Below are 22,538 nucleotides of genomic sequence, written 5' to 3'. Positions count from 1 at the left end.
CTCTTTAAGCCAAGATTTTTAGTACTTTCATAAGAGCTGTTTATTCTAACTAACGGCCTTTGTGATTAAGCGGTCATTTTTAAAGAACTGGAACAAAATTCGAACTTTAGCTTAAAGAGCAAGGTATTGACTAGGGGGGCGAACTCCCTAATATACGTATTAAAAATATATGAATATAGAAGTTCGTTACGTAAGTTAATTCGTAAGTTACATATATTTATTTTTAATAAAAATGTTCGTAAACAAAATTAAACAACTTTCGAGGAAGCCATTTAACCAAATAAAAGTAAAATTAATATGCAAATTTTGTTTTAATTATTCATGTACGGTGAGCCAAAATCAAAACCTGCATTAATTTAAAAAAGTTAAAAAATTAAATTAAAAAAACAAGTTTTTTTAACTGAAAGTAAGGAACAACGCTAAAACTTACAACGAACAGAAATTATTCCGTATATGAAAAGGGGGCTGTCCCCTCCACAACGTCTCGCTCTTTACGCTAAAATTTGACTTTCTCACAACTTTATTTTTTTTTAACAATAAAAACTTTAGCGTAAAGAGCGAGGCGTTGAGGAGGGGGCAACTCCTTTCATATAAGGAATAATTTCTGTTCGTTTTAAGGTTTAACGTCGCTCCTTACTTTCAGTTAAAAAAACTTGTTTTTTTATTTATAATTGTCAAAAGCGTTTCTTTTTGCAAACAAGTTTGAAACAAAGTTTCAGTTACTTTTTGTGGTCTCTGTTAGATTTTACTAATGACGCATACCGCCTAAAAGTATTTAATTAAATTTAGGTTTATCAAAGGAATCTGTCCGTATTACCACAAAAGCCAACTGGAAGGCGAAAATCTTCATTTCGCAATAAGAAGGAGGGGAAACTTAAAATCCTAATTTCTTTAGGCTGTCGAAATGATATTTCAGGATTGTGCTGTCACATCAGGGCTGAAAAACTTAATATTTTAACTTCTTTTTACTGTGAAAGATTTGTTTTCGTGTCTTTCTATGGCACAGAGGTGAAAAAATTGATATCATTACTTTATTTGGCTGTCATAAAATTTGGACTTACTGTTTTTGCGAAGCGGGATCATTTTTACAATATTGTTGTTTTTTTGGGGGGTTTGAATAGAAAGTAAATGCATGAGAAGTGCAAAGATATTATTAATTTACGTTTTGGATTTCGGTTAGCAAATGGTGGCCACTTTACTGCCTATTTTCATCTAATTAAAGCTCTGCGTTATATGATATATCACATCCTCTATTCATCCTAAAACATTAAAATAAAGACCAAACTCTAAAGAAATAAAAGAACTCCTATGTTAAACGGACTCTTTTATATAGTGCTAGTTTTGTTAATGCTAATGAAATAAAATTAAATAGGATGAATATATAATAATTTAGAAACAAATTTGGGCCATATATTTGCACATTAGGGGGTGGGGTAAAGCATAGCATATATTATTACGTAACCGAACCTAACCGAACCTAGGGACCTTCCCCCCATAAACCCCAAAAAACAACAGTTTAAACATCGTATACGCAATGAAAACCACGCTATACATTGTATTACTAGCGGTGTCTTGAATTATCCCGTCAAAAACGGGCTTTCTTGACTGGTTTCCATTGCAGCATATAAAAGAGTCTGTTTAACATAGGAGTACCGAAATATCTGAACATTAATAAATGTTATCATAAGTATACGCTTAAAACTTAATATATGAATCGAAATACTCCTTCAAAGGTCAAAGTAATCATTTTCTATTTCTATTAATATATTCTTATATTTTCTATTGTAAAACTACCGCAGCTTAAAACCCTGAGAATTTAAATCACCAATCTATAACTATCAAATATTTAAATAACAAACACATAATTATTTAATTTTTTAAGGAGTATTTTGACTCGTATGCTCTGGATCTGTATTAGGATCTGTATGCTCATGGCTCATGGACTCGTATGCTCATGGATCTGTATTAGGGTTTATATTTTTTCTAGCGATTTTGGTCTTTATTTGAATATTTTAGGATGAATAAAAGAGGAAATACTAACAAATAGCTCTAAACTGATAGGCCTATCCATTATAAATGTTAACCGTAATATTGAGGTAGACATCAACCGCGTAATAAATAGATATGACGGGAGTAGAAAGAGAAAAATTTTCTTATAACATTGGCAATTCTGTAATTTAAGCAAAATACAATGAACTTTAATAAGTGGAAAGATACGCTACATTGTTATGAAAAGTGAAATTTTGGTTAGTAGATTTTTGAGATTTCGTCAAAATTGACTCTATTTATTAAAATACTATTTTTTAGAAGAAATAGTGATTAGCTAATGTTTTGTTGCCTATGCTTAAAACCCTCGTTTTAAATGTATTCTATGTATTTCTGTCTCTTTGTTCTATGTTTCTTGTTATACCCCTAAACGAACTAGTATTTGATGTTTAATCTTTTACACAAACACGATCGTATCTTAATCCTCATTTACTACTGTTCATTACCATCATAATTACTCAACGATGCCATATAGTTAGGCTACATGCTAAATGCTTTGACCTATGCAAATAGTCACATTTAATGCATGACTCCAAGACCAAAGATTGATGGTTCAGTTGTCAGAAGTGCAAAGGATAAAAATTACGCAGAAAATATTAAATATTATATTTTTTCTAGATAGTGAACTGCTTTTTATTTTTGTATGACGGGGTTGTTTTGATAACTTTCTATTTTATGTATCAGTAGTATTCCTATAATACGTCCGAGCGGGCCCATATCCCTGTGTACTATTTGAATCTATAACCCCTCGTTTCTCTTCAACGAATGCTATGACGGCCAATCCCGATGTACTATTAGAGCTGCTAGCCCCTTGTGTCCACCTTTACTCCAAGCAGAGTGATAACATTTCTTGGAAACATTGCTTGCCAGGTTTATTTTCTCGGTGAAACAATACAACAGATACGATGACAGCCCATACCATTGCGCTATCTCACCTTCCGGTGGTTAGAACATTTCCAGGAATCATCGGTTGTCAGGTGTTATTTTTTGGTGAAATGAGCCTTCGGATACAATCGGCCAATACACGGTATCTTGCGTAAGGCTTCCTGTGATGGATATAGTTGAATGCCAATATATTTGATTTAAAGGAATTGGAATTCAGCCTAGTTATTATCATAGGCACAATGTATTATTTATTTTTCTTTCTTCTTCTTGTCCATACCCGGGCATTTCGTATCGAAGGAGTTTTCGTAGAAACTTTGAAAAGGGCTTATTCGATTGGAAATTGGAGTGGCTAGTGCCCTTTTTAATAGTCAAAAGTGATTGGAGGGCAACTAGCCCCCCCCCACGCCCATCATTCCTCCAAACACATCCAATCAAAATTTAGTGATACCCATTTTGTTCATCGTAGTTGACTTCCAGATAAAAAATATGTCTTTTGGAGGAGGACACTCCCCCACAACCCTCGGGGCAAGAATTTTAAGTTATGCCCTAAGGGCATATAAGAACGATTCTGGCACAATGTATCATTTATTTTTTTTCCTTTAGAGCAGGGCACTTCATATGGAAGAGGTCGTCGTAGAAACTTCAAAAGGGGCTCATTCGATTAGAAATCGAGAGTTCTAGTGCCCTTTTTAATAGTCGAAAGTGATTGGAGGGCAAATACCCCCCCCCCCCACGGCCATCATTCCCCAAAACACATCCAATCAAAATTTTGAGATAGCCATTTTGTTCAACGTAGTTGATTTCCATATAGAAAATATGTTTTTGAGGAGGGCACTCCCCCACAACCCTCAAAGCAAGGGTTTTAAGTTATGCCCTGGGGGCATATATGGTTTTTATAGAAGGTGTTGTCGTAGAAACTTCAAAACAGGCTCATTCGATTGGAAATTCAAAGGGCTAGTAACCTTTTTAATGGTCGAAAGTAATTGGAGGGCACCTAGCCCCTCCCCCACGCCCATCATTCCCCCAAACACATCCAATCAAAATTTTGAGATTGCTATTTTGTTCACCGTAGTTGGTTTCCAGATAGAAAATACATTTTTAAGGAGGGCACTCCCCCAAAACCCTCGGGGCAAAGGTTTTGAGTTATGCCCTGGGGGTATATAAGGCTTTTATAGAAGGCGTTGTCGTAATAACTTCAAAACAGGCTCATTTCAATGGAAATTCAAAGGGCTAGTGACCTTTTTAATAATCGAAAGTGAATGGAGTGCAACTAGCCCCTCCCCCACGCCCATCATTCCCCCAAACACATCCAATAAAAATTTTGATATTGCCATTTTGTACAGCGTAGTTGATTTCCAGATAGAAAATATATTTTTGAGAAGGAAACTCCTCCACAACCCTCAGGACAAGGGTTTTAAGTTATGCCGTGAGGGCATATAAGGTTTTTATAGAAGGTGTTGTCGTAGAAACTTCAAAACAGGCTTATTCGATTAGAAATTCAAAGGGCTAATGCCCTTTTTAATAGTCGAAAGTGATTGGAGGGCAATTAGCCCCACCCCCACGCCCATCATTCCCCCAAACACATCCAATAAAAATTTTGATATTGCCATTTTGTACAGCGTAGTTGATTTCCAGATAGAAAATATATTTTTGAGAAGGAAACTCCCCGACAACCCTCAGGACAAGGGTTTTAAGTTATGCCTTGGGGGCCTATAAGGTTTTTATAGAAGGTGTTGTCGTAGAAACTTCAAAACAGGCTTATTCGATTGGAAATTCAAAGGGCTAGTGCCCTTTTTAATAGTCGAAAGTGATTGGAGGGCAATAAGCCCCCCCCCACGCCATTCATTCTCCCAAACACTTCCAATAAAAATTTTGAGATAGCCATTTTGTTCAGCGTAGTTGATTTCCAGATAGAAAATATGTTTTTGAAGAGGACACTCCCCTTTAACCCTCAGGGCAAGGGTTTTAAGTTATGCCTTGGGGGCATATAAGGTCTTTATACAAGGTGTTGTCTTGTAAACTTCAAAACAGGCTTATTCGATTGGAAATTCAAAGGGCCAGTGCCCTTTTTAATAGTCGAAAGTGATTGAAGGGCAACTAGCCCCCCACCCATACCCCTCATTCCGCCAATCGCATCCAATCAAAATTTTGAGATAGCCATTTTGTTCAGTGCAGTTGATTTCCAGATAGAAAATATTGTTTTGAGTAGGACACTCCCCCACAACCCTCAGGGCAAGGGTTTTAAGTTATGCCCTGGGCATATAAGGTTTTTATAGAAGGCGTCGTCGCAGAAACTTCAAACAAAGCACATTCGAAGGGAAATTCATAGGGATAGTGCCCTTTTTAATAGTCGAAAGTGATTGGAAGGCTTTGCCCATTATGTTTAAAAACTAAATGTTGCCTTAAGATTGAATCAAAATGCACTGTGATAATGCTAATTCCCAATAAGGCATCTCAGCAGTATCCATACAACGACCGAGGGTATTGTGTTCAAACTTTCGGGGTTACTTCTGCTCTGAAAATCTAACCAAATCAAAATAGTGTAAGTGTATCAAAGCTATCAAAGAAAGTAAACAGATTTTTTCACGAATGGTATCAAGTTTTCCATTTCTGGTCAACTAGAGGAGGTATGAAACTAAATTAAACAGTACTGTTTGTGTCCAGATTTTAAAAAGGGTGTATATTGTTAAACATTGTTGAAAATTTTTCTCCAGCATACAAATAGCAGGCCAAACTATAAAGTCTTAAAAAATGAAAAGATTTAAAGTATTATTTTCTTTTTCCCTGAAAAGACTATGTCAATATAAAACGAACAGAAATTAATTAAAAAACTTTTTCCACAAAATAAGTTTTTCAAAGAAAAGTAAAGAACTCCATTAAAAAAAAATGAGCAAAAATTAAATAATCTACCAACCGACAAATCAGCATCGATAAATAAATGAACCCCAAAACGAAAAGAAATTACAATAAATAACCGAGTCAAACTCAAAACGAGCAGAAATTAACATAAGTTGGGCGCAAAGCCCTATGCCTTCCCCAGGCCCGGACAAAATTTGCAATTCACTGAAAAAATACAAATGAATGTGCATTGTCAGTTTAATATACATATACTGATATTTAGTAATCAAAATGGTAATATTATCTGTTTTATTAAAGTTATAAAAGTAAAAACATTTATATTTTTTTCAGTAAAGTGCCAATTTTGTTCTGGCCTTGGGAAGGCATAGAAATTTTGCGCCCAACTTATATTAGTTTCTGCTCGTTTTGAGTTTGACTCGGTCATTTATTGTAATTAATTTAAAAAAGCTTTTCCACAAAATAAGTTTTTCAAAGAAAAGTAAAGAACTCCATTAAACAAAAAATGAGCAAAAATAAAATCAAATAATTTACCAAGCGTGAAACTACCACAAATCAGCATCGATAAATAAATGAAACCCAAAACGAACAGAAATTACAATAAATAATCGAGTCAAACTCAAAACGAGCAGAAATTAACATAAGTTGGGTTCAAAACCCCTATGTCTTCCCAAGGCTAGAACATAATTTGCACTTTACTGAAAAAAAGATAATTTTTTTTTACTTTTATAACTATAATAAATCAAATAATATTAACATTTTTATTACTAAATATCAGTATATGTATATTAAACTGACAATGCACATTCATTTGTATTTTTTATGTAAAGTGCAAATTATGTTCTGGCATTGGGAAGGCATAGGGGTTTTGAGCCCAACTTATGTTAATTTCTGCTCGTTTTGAGTGTGACTCGGTTATTTATTGTAATTTCTGTTCGTTTTGGGTTTCATTTATTTATCGATAGTGATTTGTGGCAGTTTCACGCTTGGTAGATTATTTGATTTTATTTTTGCTCATTTTTTGTTTAATGGAGTTTTTTACTTTTCTTTGAAAAACTTATTTTGTGGAAAAAGTTTTTTTAATCAACTTCTGTTCATTTTATATTGACATAGTCTTTTCAGAGAAATAGAAAACAATGCTTTAAATCTTTTCGTTTTTTTAAGAATTTATAGTTTGGCCTGCTATTTGTATGCTGGAGAAAATTTTTCAGCTATTTTTAACAACATACAACCTCTTAAAAATCTGGACACAAATAGTAGCGTTTAATTTAGTTGTATACCTCCTCTAGTTGACCTGAAATGGAAAACTTGATACTATTCACAAAAAAATTTGTTTACTTTCTTTGATAGCTTGGATACACTTATGCTATTTTGATTTGGTTAAATTTTAAGAGCAGAAGCAGCCCCGAAAGTTTGAACATAATACCCTCAGTCGTTCTTGGGATACTGCTGAGATGCCTTATTGGGAATTAGCATTAACACAGTGCCTTTTGATTTAATCTTAGGGCAACATTTAGTTTTTAAACATAAAGTCAAATGGGAGGGTGGGCGTGGGAGGGGGATTAGTTTCCCTCCAATCACTTTTGACTATTAAAAAGGGTATTAGCCCTTTTTATTTTCAATCGAATGAGCCCTTTTTGAAGTTCCGAGGACAACTCCTTCGATACAAAGTGCCTTGGTCTAAACAACAACAACAACAACAAAAATAATACATGATACCCACATCGATCTTTACTATAAAAATGTCAAACCTTCCAATCACTTTCGACAATTAGAAAGGCCTTTCGATTTTCAATCGAATGAGTCCTTTTTGAGTTTCTACGACAACACTTCCTGTAAACACCTTATATGCCCCCAGGGCATAAATTACAACTCTTACCCTATGGGCTGTGAGGGTGGTTGTTATTCTCTAGGACCTAATTTCCAGAACTTTCAACTACGTTAAACAAAATGGCTATCTCAAAATTTTGATTGGATGTGTCTGGGAAAATGGTGGGCGTGAGAGGAGCGTTAGTCGTTCTCCAATCACGCTCAACTATTAAAAAAGGCACTAGCCCTTTCAATTTCCAATCAAATGAGCCCCTTTGAAGTTTCTACGACAACGCTCTAAATAAAAACCTTATATGCCCCTAGGGGATAACTTACAACCCTCGCCCTGACGCCTGGGGTGTTGTCATCCTCAAAGACCTAATTTCCAGAACTTTCAACTACGTTGAACAAAATAGCTATCTGAAAATTTTAATTGAATGTGTTTGGGGGAATGGTGGGCGTGACAGGGGGGTTAGTTACCGTCCAATCACTTTTAATTTTTAAAAAGGGCACTAGCCCTCTCAATTTCCAATTGAATGAGCCCCTTTTGAAGTTTTTATGACAACTTTATCATTGAAAACCTTATATGCCCCCGGGGCAAAACTTACAACCTTTGCCCTGGGGACTCTGGGGGGTTTGTCATCCTTAAATACATAATTTCCCGAACGTTAAACTACGTTGAACAAAATGGCTATCTCTAAAATTTGATTGAATGTGTTTGGGGAAATGGTGGGCGTGAGAGGGGAGTTAATTACTCTCCATTCATTTTCGACTATTAAAAAGGGCAATTTCAATTTCCAATCAAATGAGCCCCTTTTGAAATTTCTACAACAATTTTCTATATAAACCTTATATTCCCCCAGGGCATAACTTACAACCCTTGCACTGAGGGCTCTGATGGGGTTATCATCATAAAGACCTAATTTCCAGAACAATTACGTTGAACAAAATGGATATCTCAAAACTTTGATTGAATGTGTTTGGGGAAATGGTGGGCGTGAGAGGGGGGTTAATTGCCCTTCAATCACTTTCGACTATTAAAAGGGCACTAGCCCTTTCAATTTTCAATTGAATGAGCTCTTTTTGATGTTTTTACAATTTCTTCGATACAGTGCCCTGCTCTAAAGGAAAAAAATGATACATTGTGCCAACATCGGTCTTTTAGGATGATAACCCCATCAGAGCCCTCAGTGCAAGGGTTGTAAGTTAAGCCCTGGGGGTATATAAGGTTTATATAGAAAGTTGTTGCAGAAATTTCAAAAGGGGCTCATTTGATTGGAAACTGAAATTGCCCTTTTTAATAGTCGAAAGTGAGTGGAAAGTAATTAACCCTCTCACGCCCACCATTTCCCAAAACACATTCAAACCAAGTTTGGAGATACCCATTTTGTTCAACATATTTGAAAGTTCTGGAAATTACGTATTTAAGGATGACAAACCCCCCAGAGTCCCCAGGGCAAAGGTTGTAAGTTATGCCCTGGGGGCATATAAGGTTTTTAATGATAAAGTTGTCGAAGAAACTTCAAAAGGGGCTCATTCAATTGGAAATTGAGAGGGCTAGTGCCCTTTTTCAAAGTTAAAAGTGATTGGACGGTAACTAACCCCCCTCTCACGCCCAGCATTCACCCAAACACATTCAATCAAAATTTTAAAATAGCCATTCTGTTCAGCGTAGTTTAATGTTCTGGAAATTTGGTCTTTGAGGATGACAACCCCCCCAGGCGTCAGGGCGAGGGTTGTAAGTTATCCCCTGGGAGAATATAAGGTTTTTATTGAAAGCGTTGTCGTAAAAACTTCAAAAGGGCTCATTTGATTGGAAATTGAAAGGGCTAGTGACTTTTTTAATAGTTGAGCTTGATTGGAGAAAGACTAAAGCCCCTCTCACGCCCACCATTTTCCCAGACACATCCAATCAAATTTTTAGATAGTCATTTTGTTTAACGTAGTTGAAAGTTCTAGAAATTAGGTCTTAGAGGATGACAACAACCCTCACAGCCCTTAGGGTAAGGGTTGTAATTTATGCCATGGGGGCATATAAGGTGTTTATAGGAAGTGTTGTCGTAGAAACTCAAAAAGGACTCATTCGATTGGAAATCGAAAGGCCTTTCTAATTGTCGAAAGTGATTGGAAGGTTTGACATTTTTATAGTAAAGATCGATGTGGGTATCATGTATTATTTTTGTTGTTGTTGTTGTTGTTTAGACCAGGGCACTTTGTATCGAAGGAGTTGTCCTCGGAACTTCGAAAAGGGTTCAATCGTTTGAAAATAAAAAGGGCTAATACCCTTTTAAATAGTCGAAAGTGATTGGAGGGAAATTAATCCTCCTCCCACGCCCACCCTTCCATTTGCCTTTATGTTTAAAAACTAAATGTTGCCCTAAGATTAAATCAAAATGGACAGTGTTAATGTTAATTCTCAATAAGGCATCTCAGCAGTATCCCAAGAACGATTGAGGGTATTATGTTCAAACTTTCGGGGCTGCTTCTGCTGTTAAAATTTCACCAAATCAAAATAGCGTAAGTGTATCCAAGCTATCAAAGAAAGTAAACAGATTTTTTTCCGAATAGAATCAAGTTTTCCATTTCAGGTCAACTAGAGGAGGTATGAAACTAAATTAAACACTACTATTTGTGTCCAGATTTTTAAGAGGGTGTATGTTGTTAAAAATTGCTGAAAATTTTTCTCCAGTATACAAATAGCAGGCCAAACTATAAATTCTTAAAAAACGAAAAGATTTAAAGTATTATTTTCTTTTTCTCTGAAAAGACTATGTCAATATAAAATGAACAGAAATTGATTAAAAAAAACTTTTTCCACAAAATAAGTTTTTTAAAGAAAAGTAAAAAAGTCCATTAAACAAAAAATAAGCAAAAATAAAATCAAATCATCTACCAAGTGTGAAACTACCACAAATCAGCATCGATAAATAAATGAAACCCAAAACGAACAGAAATTACAATAAATAACCGAGGCACACTCAGAACGAGCAAAAATTAACATAAGTTGGGCTGAAAACCCCTATGCCTTCCCAATGCCAGAACATAATTTGCACTTTACATAAAAAACTACAAATGAATGTGCATTGTCAGTTTAATATTCATATACTGATATTTAGTAATCAAAATGTTAATATTATTTGATTTATTAAAGTTATAAAAGTAAAAAAAATTATGCTTTTTTCAGTAAAGTGCAAATTATGTTCTGGCCATGGGAAGGCAGAGGGGTTTTGAACCCAACTTATGTTAATTTCTAATCGTTTTAAGTCTGGCTCGGTTATTTATTGTAATTTCTTTTCGTTTTGGGTTTCATGTATTTATCGATGCTGATTTGTGGTAGTTTCACGCTTGGTAGATTATTTGATTTAATTTTTGCTCATTGTTTGTTTAATGGAGTTCTTTACTTTTCTTTGAAAAACTTATTTTATGGAAAAAGTTTTTTTTTTAAATTAGTCACAATAAATGACCGAGTCAAACTCAAAACGAGCAGAAATTAATATAAGTTGGGCGCAAAACCCATATGCCTTCCCAAGGCCAGAACAAAATTGGCACTTTACTGAAAAAAATATAAATGTTTTTACTTTTATTTTTGTTTAATAAAACAGATAATATTACCATTTTGATTACTAAATATCAGTATATGTATATTAAACTGACAATGCACATTCATTTGTATTTTTTCAGTGAATTGCAAATTTTGTCCGTGCCTGGGGAAGGCATAGGGCTTTGCGCCCAACTTATGTTAATTTCTGCTCGTTTTGAGTTTGACTCGGTTATTTATTTTAATTTCTTTTCGTTTTGGGTTTCATGTATTTATCGATGCTGAGTTGTGGTAGTTTCACACTTGGTAGATTATTTGATTAATGTTTTGTACATCTTCGTTTTAATATATTACTTTAATTTTCTTTGAAACTTATTTTGTGAAAAAAGTTTTTTAATTAATTTCTGGCCGCTGCAAGTATATATAGTAGTTTAGAGATAGAAGAAATTGATTCTATAATTTTTCTCGTTTTTTAGTGCTTTATAATTTGGCCTACGATTTGTATGCTGGAGAAAAATCTTCAGCGATTTTTAACAACATACACCCTTTTAAAAATCTGGACACAAATAGTACTGTTTAATTTAGTTTCATACCTCCTCTAGTTGACCTTAAATGGAAAACTTGATACCATTCGCAAAAAAATCTGTTTACTTTCTTTGATAGCTTTGATACGCTTAAACTATTTTGATTTAGTTAGATTTTCAGAGCAGAAGTAGCCCCGAAATTTTGAACATAATACCCTCGGTCGTTCTTTGGATACTGCTGAGATGCCTTATTGGGAATTAGCATTATCACAGTGCATTTTGATTCAATCTTAAGGCAACATTTAGTTTTTAAACATAATGGGCAAAGTTGCCAATCACTTTCGACTATTAAAAAGGGCACTATCCCTATGAATTTCCCTTCGAATGTGCTTTGTTTGAAGTTTCTGCGACAACGCTTTCTATAAAAACCTTATATGCCCAGGGCATAACTTAAGACCCTTGCCCTGAGGGCTGTGGGGGAGTGTCCTACTCAAAACAATATTTTCTATCTGGAAATCAGCTACGCTCAACAAAATGGCAATCTCAAAATTTTGATGGGATGAGTTTGTGGGATTGAGGGGCGTGTGGGGGGGGGGGCTTGTTGCCCTACAATCTTTTTCGACTATTAAAAAGGGTATTAGTCCTTTGAATTTACAATCGAATAAGCATTTTTTTAAGTTTATACGACAACACCTTGTATAAAGACCTTATATGCCCCCAGGGCAAAACTTAAAACCCTTACCCTGAGGGGTTAAAGGGGAGTGTCCTCCTCAAAAACATATTTTCTATCTGGAAATCAACTACGCTGAACAAAATGACATTCTAAAATTTTTATTGGATGTGTTTGGGGGAATGATGGGCGTGGAGGGGGCTAGTTGCCCTATTAAAAAGGGCACTTGCCCCTTTAATTTCCAATCGAAAAAGCCCGTTTTGAAGTTTCTACGACAACACTTTCTATAAAAACCTTATATCCCCCAGGGTATAACTTAAAACCTTTGTCCTGAGGGTTGCGGGGGATTTTCTTCCTCAAAAAAATATTTTCTATCTGGAAATCAACTAGCCTAGGCAGAACAAAATGGCTTTCTCAAAATTTAGATTGGATGTGTTTGGGGGAATGATAGGCGTGGGAGGGGGGAGGGGGGCTAGTTGCCCTCCAATCAATTTCGACTATTAAAAAGTGCACTAGCCCTTTGAATTTCCAATCGAATAAGGCTGTTTTGAAGCTTCTACGACAACGCCTTCTATAAAAACCTTATATGCCCTCACGGCATAACTTAAAACCCTTGTCCTGAGGGTTGTGGGGGAGTGTCCTCCTCAAAAATATATTTTCTATCTGGAAATCAACTACGGTAAACAAAATAGCAATCTCAAAATTTTGATTGGATGTGTTTGGGGGAATGATGGGCGTGGGGGATGGGCTAGTTGCCCTGCAATCACTTTCGACTATTAAAAAGGGCACTAGCCCTTTGAATTTCCAACCGAATGAGCCTGTTTTGAAGTTTCTACGACAAAACCTTCTTTAAAAGCCTCATATGCCCCAAGGGCATAACTTAAAACCCTTGCTCTGAGGGTTGTGGGGGAGTGCACTCCTCAAAAACATATTTTCTATATGGAAATCAACTAAGTTGAACAAACTGGCTATATCAAAATTTTGATTGGATGTGTTTTGGGGCATGATGGCCATGAGGGGTGGGGGGGGCTAGTTGCCCTCCAATCACTTTAGACTATTAAAAAGGGCACTAGAACTTTCGGTTTCCAATCGAATGAGCCCCTTTTGAAGTTTCTACGACGACCCCTTCCATATGAAATGCCCTGCTCTAAAGGAAAAAAAATAGTAAATGATACATTGTGCCAGCATCGTTCTTATATGCCCTCAGAGCGTAACTTAAAACCCTTGCCCCGAGGGTTGTGGGGGAGTTTCCTCCAAAAAACATATTTTCTATCTGGAAAGCAACTACGATGAACAAAATGGGTATCGCAAAATTTTGATTGGATGTTTTTGGGGGAGTGATGGGCATGGGGGGGGGGGGCTAGTTGCCCTTCAATCACTTTCGACTATAAAGAAGGGCACTAGCCACTCTAATTTCCAATCGAATGAGCCATTTTTGAAGTCTCGACGAAAACTTCTTCGATACAAAGTGCCCGGGTATGGAGAAGAAGAAGAAAGAAAAATAAATAATACATTGTGCCCACATCGTTCTTTACTTAGGCAGCGCTATCGCGCTGCCTATGATAATAACTAGGCTGAATTCCAATTCCTTTAAATCAAATAAATTGGCATTTAACTATATCCATCACAGGAAGCCTTACGCAAGATACCGAGTTTTGGCCGCTTGTATCCAAAGGCCCATTTCACCAAAACATAACACCTGACAACCGATGTTCCCTGGAAATGTTCTAATCACCGGAAGGTGAGATAGCGCAATGGTATGGGCTGTCATTGTACCTGTTGTATTGTTTCACCGATAAAATAAACCTGGCAAGCACTTTTTCCAAGAAATGTTATCGCTCTGCTTGGAGTAAAGGTGGACACAAGGGGCTAGCAGCTCTAATAGTATATCGGGATAGGGCCGTCATAGAATTCGCTGAAGAAAAACGAGGGGTTAGCGATTCAAATAGTTAATAGGGATGTGGGCCCGCTCAGACGTATTATAGGAATACTACTGATACATAAAATAGAAAATTATGAAAACAACTCCGTCATACAAAAATAAAAAGCAGTTCACCGTCTAAAAAAAAAATATAATATGTAATATTTTCTGAGTAATTTTTAGCCTTTGCACTTCTGACAACTGAACCATCAATCTTTGGTCTTGAACCATCTTTTAGAGTCATGCATTAAATGTGACTATTTGCATAGGTCAAAGCATTTAGCATGTAGCCTAACTATATGGCATCGTCCAGTAATTATGATGGTAATGAACAGTAGTAAATGAGGATTAAGATACGATCGTGTTTGTGTAAAAGATTAAACATCAAATACTAGTTCGTTTAGGGGTATAACAAGAAACATAGAACAAAGAGACAGAAATACATAGAATACATTTAAAACGAGGGTTTTAAGCATAGGCAACAAAACATTAGCTAATCACTATTTCTTCTAAAAAGTAGTATTTTAATAAATAGAGTCAATTTTGACGAAATCTCAAAAATCTACTAACCAAAATTTCACTTTTCATAACAATGTAGCGTATCTTTCCACTTATTAAAGTTCATTGTATTTTGCTTAAATTACAGAATTGCCAATGTTATAAGAAAATTTTTCTCTTTCTACTCCCGTCATATCTATTTATTACGCGGTTGATGTCTACCTCAATATTACGGTTAACATTTATAATGGATAGGCCTATCAGTTTAGAGCTATTTGTTAGTATTTCCTCTTTTATTCATCCTAAAATATTCAAATAAAGACCAAAATCGCTAGAAAAAAATATAAACCTAATACAGATCCATGAGCATACGAGTCCATGAGCCATGAGCATACAGATCCTAATACAGATCCAGAGCATACGAGTCAAAATACTCCTTAAAAAATTAAATAATTATGTGTTTGTTATTTAAATATTTGATAGTTATAGATTGGTGATTTAAATTCTCAGGGTTTTAAGCTGCGGTAGTTTTACAATAGAAAATATAAGAATATATTAATAGAAATAGAAAATGATTACTTTGACCTTTGAAGGAGTATTTCGATTCATATATTAAGTTTTAAGCGTATACTTATGATAACATTTATTAATGTTCAGATATTTCCAGTACTCCTATGTTAAACAGACTCTTTTATATGCTGCAATGGAAACCAGTCAAGAAAGCCCGTTTTTGACGGGATAATTCAAGACACCGCTAGTAATACAATGTATAGCGTGGTTTTCATTGCGTATACGATGTTTAAACTGTTGTTTTTTGGGGTTTATGGGGGGAAGGTCCCTAGGTTCGGTTAGGTTCGGTTACGTAATAATATATGCTATGCTTTACCCCACCCCCTAATGTGTTAAATATATGGCCCAAATTTGTTTCTAAATTAATATATATTCATCCTATTTAATTTTATTTCATTAGCATTAACAAAACTAGCACTATATAAAAGAGTCCGTTTAACATAGGAGTTCTTTATTTCTTTAGGAGTTTGGTCTTTATTTTAATGTTTTAGGATGAATAGAGGATGTGATATATCATGTAATGCAGAGCTTTCATTAGATGAAAATAGGCATTAAAGTGGCCACCATCTGCTCACCGAAATCCAAAACGTAAATTAATAATATCTTTGCATTTCTCATACATTTACTTTCTATTCAAACCCCCCAAAAAACAACAATATTGTAAAAATGATCCCGCTTCGCAAAAACAGTAAGTCCAAATTTTATGACAGCCAAATAAAGTAATGATATCAATTTCTTCGCCTCGTGCCATCAGTAAGACTCGAAAACAAATCTTTCACAGTAAAAAGGAGTTTAAATATTAAGTTTTTCAGCCCTGATGTGACAGCACATTCCTGAAAATGATTTCGACAGCCTAAAGAAATTAGGATTTTACCGTTTCCCCTCCTTGTTATTGCGAAATGAAGATTTTCGCCTTCCAGTTGGCTTTTGTGGTAATACGGACAGATTCCCTTGATAAATCAAAATTTAATTAAATACTTTTAGGCAGTATGTGTCATCAGTAAAATCTAACAGAGACCACACAAAGTAACTGAAACTTTGTTTCAAACTTGTTTGCAAAAAGAAACGCTTTTTGACAATTATAAATAAAAAAACAAGTTTTTTAACTGAAAGTAAGGAGCGACGTTAAACCTTAAAACGAACAGAAATTATTCCTTATATGAAGGAGTTGCCCCCTCTCAACGCCTCGCTCTTACGCTAAAGTTTTTATTGTTAAAAAAAATATAGTTGTGAGAAAGTCAAACTTTAGCGTAAAGAGCGAGACGTTGAGGAGGGGACAGCCCCTTTCATATACGGAGTAATTTCTGTTCGTTTTAAATTTTAGCGTTGTTCCTTACTTACAGTTAAAAAAACTTGTTTTTTTATTTAATTTTTGAACGTTTTTAAATTAATGCAGGTTTTGATTTTGGCTCACCGTACATGAATAATTAAAACAAAATTTGCATATTAATTTTACTTTTATTTGGTTAAATAGCCTCCTCGAAAGTTGTTTAATTTTGTTTACGAACATTTTTATTAAAAATAAATATATGTAACTTACGAATTAACTTACGTAACGAACTTCTATATTCATATATTTTTAATACGTATATTAGGAGTTCGCCCCCTAGTCAATACCTTGCTCTTTAAGCTAAAGTTCGAATTTTGTTCCAGTTCTTTAAAAATGACCGCTTAATCACAAAGGCCGTTAGTTAGAATAAACAGCTCTTATGAAAGTACTAAAAATCTTGGCTTAAAGAGCGAGGTATTGACTTGGGGGTGAACCCAATCATATACGTAATATTTTCTGTTCGTTTTAAGTTTTGATGTTGCTTCTTACTTTCACTTGAAAAACTTGTTTTTTTCTATTTAATTTCTGATCTTTTTTTAAATAATGCAGGGAAATCCGGCGTCCCCTTCATAGCAATGTCCCTTCCCCTATGAAAACTTCCTTCATAGAAAGATCCTCCCACATAACCCCCGACCCACCCCCACCTCCGCTACCAGAAAAAATCCCCCCTGTAAACGTCTGTATACTTCCCACTAACCAATACTATATGTTAACATTGGGTAAAGTTCATAACTTTCAGCCCTCCCCCCGGGGCTTCGGGGGATCAAGTCATCCTAAAAGACATCGTTATCACATTTTTGACCATACTGAACAAAATGGCTATCTCAAGAGTTTGATCGGGCAACTCCGGGAAAAAATGAGCGTGGGAGGGGCCTAGTTGCCCTCCATTTTTTGGTCACTTAAAAATGGCACTAGAACTTTTAATTCCCGTTCCAATGAGCCCTACTACGATATTATAGGACTGCTTGGTCGATACCATCACCCCTGAAAAAACAAAAACAAAAAAACACGCATGCAAAATTTCCACATTTTTGTAGATAGGAGCTTGAAACCTCTATAGTAGGGTTCTCTAATACGCTGAATATGATGGTGTGATTTTCATTAAGGTTCTATAACTTTCAGGGGGTCTTTCACCCTTTTTTCGAAAAATCTGCCAAATTTTCTCAGGCACGTAACTTTTGATGAGTAGAACTAAACTTGATGAAACTTATATATTTGAAATTAGCATTAAAATCTGATTCTTTTGATGTATCTATTGGTATCAAAATTCCGTTTTATAGAGTTTCGGTTACCACTGAGCCGGGTCGCTCTTTAGCTACAGTTCGTTACCACGAACTGTTTGAAAAACTTATTAATAACTCAACTACTAAAAACCATTGATTTCTGCTACAGAAATCAATTTTGGAAAAAAATGGGTTTGAAAAGTAAGTCCCGGCTCTAATTTTTTCCAACAATCGCCTTCGAATGTTATGTTTTCGTATATTTTTCGGAGTCATCTTACATACTGGAAAACTGTAGTTAAAGGTTTAATCTAATGTAATTTCAAAATTATATCTTAAATCTTTCATCTAATTGGTCAATCGCACTTAAAACGTTGCTCAACCTGAGAAATTCGGACTGGTTTACATGACTCACCAGCGTTGCAAACGGTTTGAAATAAAATGTACAGCTTTCAGACTAAAATTGTACTACAAGAGATTCGTACCATCTGAACAGCAGCTTAATGTTTAGAGCAATCAACCACTTTAAAAACCCGTCTCAAAAATAGCAATAAAAACGCTGGTGGACTTCAAAGCTTTCCGTTTTAAGACTATTCCCACTTAATTCTATAAACTATTTAAGATCCATAGAAAATAATACACAGAATGTGTATTGTTTTGCAACAGCATGTATTTCACATACGTATATTTCACCATAACTACCGTCATCTACCTAGGGTTACCACCCGGTGAAAATAAAATCATTTTTTGGCTTATTTAGTGATTGTCTTCAATAATCTAGTGATTTATGTGCTAACTTAGTGATTTTTTTTGTTTAGGCAATATAAACAATCCCCAGAAATAGTGATAAATCACTACCGATTGCAAGCCTGTATATGCCCCTTCTGTTTAGAAAACAAGTTTGTTTTGAAAGCAAAAGCAACAGGTTGATAAAAGGTTACTGTCACAATGCCAACTGAAAAATCCCCACCACCAACAGATAAGAGGTCCGATCACTTTCAATTTAAATACCTAACCTGTCCCAGCTATAACCTTGGATATTGTGAAATCATGTACAGATTCCATCGTACATTCGTTACGGTTGTTGAACCTGAAGGAAAGCTGAAAATCTCTACCGAACCTGACCTCTGAGAAACCGAGGGGCTGCTCTCCCAAAATGTGTACAGGTGTGCTTAGTTCCCCGATGTGGCCAGGTGTGCTGGTCCAATCATTCCTCTAGAAATTCCTTTCAGAAATTTAGAATTTCAACACCGTGTGCAATATTTAATTGAATAGAAAAATCTCTCCTTTTAAGTTATTTATTATTTAATACTCCCTCTTTGATTGAAATTAATCTACTTGGCGGTACTGACCTGGAATATGACGAATTAACCACACGTTATGAAAAAAACGCACCATTTTTTCTTTAATGACATCTGTACGGCAAGTGTCCAGAAAAAGTCAATTTTTTAGAAGAAAAATTGATTATTTATTGTCTAAGCATTCCCAAAGTTAACTGTTGATAAATAAAAAGACAAGTTTTGTGAACTACACGGGTTTTTTTCTTAAATTTATCGTCAAATTTGTATTTTAAATTAAAATAAAATCAGATGGCAAAGTAAATGACAAGATAATTATTAGATGACCGACAATAAAATTAAATGACAATGACAAAAGACGGAAAATTAAATGACAAAAACTGTGTTAGAAAAGATCGCATAAACACTAATTATTTTCCAACTATTCATTTCTAATAGTATTTCTTTGTCACTTTTGCTAGATTTCTGCTACAGATTAAAAAACGATTGTTTCAAGGTTCGATCTTTTCTAGTTTCAAAAATTATGCCTTAAATTTTGACTCTGATTGGTGAATCACAAATTTTACGCTTGGATAATGAACAATATTTAACTCGAGAAATGCTTAGTTGTGCCCAGCCGGTGCACAGGGAGAGTATAGAGTGGTGCCCAGAGAGAAAGCAATCCCTCGTCAAAAACCACGAAAAGAATTATTTCTATTTTTCCGAGTTTTCGGTTGCTATGAGCTCAGTGATGACATCAGTGATATTAGAAGCTACAGTGATGACAGTGGCCAAATATGACTCTGAAGCATGGGCGCTCCGAAAAGCGGATGAAGATTTGCTAGATGTTCTCCAGAGAAATTGCTTAAGGATTGTTCCGGGTACCCGGCTGACTGACCGTATTTCAAACAATAGGCTATTCGAAAAATGTGGTTCAGTACCGCTCTCTAGGGCTACAATGAAAGAAAGGTTGAGGTGGCTAGGGCACGTTGCGCGGATGAAGGATGACAGATTGCCGAAGATTGTTCTTTTCGGCCAACCGTCTAGGGCTAAACGGAAAGCAGATCGTCCCCGTCTGGGGTGGGAGGACGTCATAAAGAAAGATTTAAAGGAAATGGGAACTTCGTGGGTGGGTGTAAAAAGGGAGGCTTTGAATAGATTGGGGTGGAGGAGGAGCGTGCGTAGTTGTGTTGGCCTCAGGCGGCTTGGTGCTGCGGTGAGTTGTTAGTAGTAGTAGTAGTATAAGCTCAGGTCGCTAATGATAATTGCCGACAAGGCGTGGGCATCCTTTTACAATTTATTTCTCCATCGCTATACAAGTTGAGAACAAGAGAACCAAAAAATAAGAAAAAAAAATTGAACTTGCTCGAGTTTTTTTTTTAGGAATCCTAGTGAATGCTAAAATTTATTGGTATCACAACTGTTTTAAAACTACTGAGAGACGTATAAATTAGTCATTATATTATGCAATTAAGGACGGCTACAGCGAATATATTTGTTTTGTGGGGTGATCTTTGCGGAGGAATTTCTTAGGATGGCTTTTACTTTTTTAGGGAGGTGATCAGACATGCAAAAATTTTGCTTTCTGCTCCTATTCTTGGGTCGGTTTTTTCTTCAGTAAAGTACTATTTTTAGAATTCTACACATCATGAAAAATATCACGAGTCAGTTTATTTAATCTACTATTGTAAATAGGTCTTGCGCTGCACAATCGGCGAAGCAATAATTTTTGTTCGTTTGTATTTAAACTTCGTATTTCCGTAAGGAAAAATTTAGTTGCTTTAATTAATCAAAATTAAATACGATTAAAGCGTTAGTTACAGCGTTGTTGACGCTTTATTATTGTGCCGTTTTTAGTACAAATTAGTAGTCCCCGGTGCATATGAAATTTTTGGCACAATCAAGTTTTTGGTACATTTTGGTTTTGCTTACTCCCTTCTGACTCGAATATTCGTTCAATTTTTAGTTTATCTAAAATTTTCTTCTTGTTACAGCAAATTTTATTTCAAAATCAAATTTGTCAGTCGAAAAAATTGAAAATCACTTTTTTTGCATTTTTATATAAGAAATAAAAATATCCCCCCCCCCCCCCTAACTTTTGAAACATAAATTTTTTAAACCTTCATTCTTAAAAACACACAAAAAAACCTTCCCTCCCCTACTTTTTCATGAATAGGCCCCACTGATCACCAAATACTGAAAAGCAAGGGTGTCCCGAGGGGAGGGGCTCGCCCCCTCCCCAACATTTTTGGTATTCGGTAAAATTTTCACCGAAGGCAAAAATTTCGGCAGAAATTTTGTAAATCGGCCGAAATTTAGCAAAATTCTTGATTTCGGCAGAAAATTCGGCATAAATCAGGTAGCGATTCGGTAAAATTACGAAGATCGCCCCCCGAATAAAACGAGCCTCAGAACATCCCTTCTGAAAAGAACTGTATTGTGTTCTTCCTATTTTTAAATAGCGATGTTTGATACTGAGGATGACACTAGGATTCTGTTTTGCCAAAGTTAAACCTATAAATACGGTACATACGTTGCCAGTCAAGAAGGTACAATGGAGTATACCCTATTCCTGGAAACAACTTAGAAGCTGAGATATAAGGACTAGTTCGAAGAGTATGGGTAACTCGCAAAAGTAGAAAAATTCCCGCTAGTATAGACAAAAATCCATCGACGCTACTAGTATCTGGCAACACTTAGCATTTTTTAGAGCTTTGTAATTATTTTTGTGCCAGGAAAGGAGATCAGACTCTTATTAATACCTTAATTTTACCAATTAAATTGATTATTCTTATTATTGCGCTTAAAAAACTTCCCAGTGTCGCCAAACGCTAGATTGCGTTGATAGTTATATTTGTCGACACTAGAGCCAGTTCCCTCTCCTAAAAAGTTACACATATTCGTTGGACTAGTTGTAGAAATATGGGTTTAGGTTGCTATAGATGGCTCTTTGATAAACGATTAACATTTTGGAACCTGGAAAACGTTCTATTCCCGACCTCTAGGGATTATAGAGTAACGTCATCGCCGGTTACTGTCATCTTTGAGGATAAAGTAAAGTCCAGCTGAAAAAATTCCCAGTGTAGCCAAACGCTAGATTGCGTTGATAGTTATATTTGTCGACACTAGGGCCAGTTCCCTCTACTAAAATTTACACATATTCGTTGGACTAGTTGTAGAAATCTGGGTTTAGGTTGCTTTGATAAACGATTAACGTTTTGGAAGCCGGAAAACGTTCTATTCCCCGACCTCTAGGGATTATAGAGTAATTACTGAACAATAAAGAAACGCCGGTTACATAATCTTTGAGGATAAAGTAAAGTCCATGGTTAGTTGTTGCAATAAGGGTTAATATCAGGGGACCGAGCTTCTCTCGGTGAAAAGAAAGACAGTA

The sequence above is a fragment of the Artemia sp. Qi Xiang Cuo genome, unplaced genomic scaffold (assembly GCF_049724085.1).
Source record: "Artemia sp. Qi Xiang Cuo unplaced genomic scaffold, ASM4972408v1 HiC_scaffold_3021, whole genome shotgun sequence".
Taxonomy (NCBI): Eukaryota; Metazoa; Arthropoda; class Branchiopoda; order Anostraca; family Artemiidae; genus Artemia; species Artemia sp. Qi Xiang Cuo.
Note: the sequence above shows the minus strand (reverse complement) of the source record.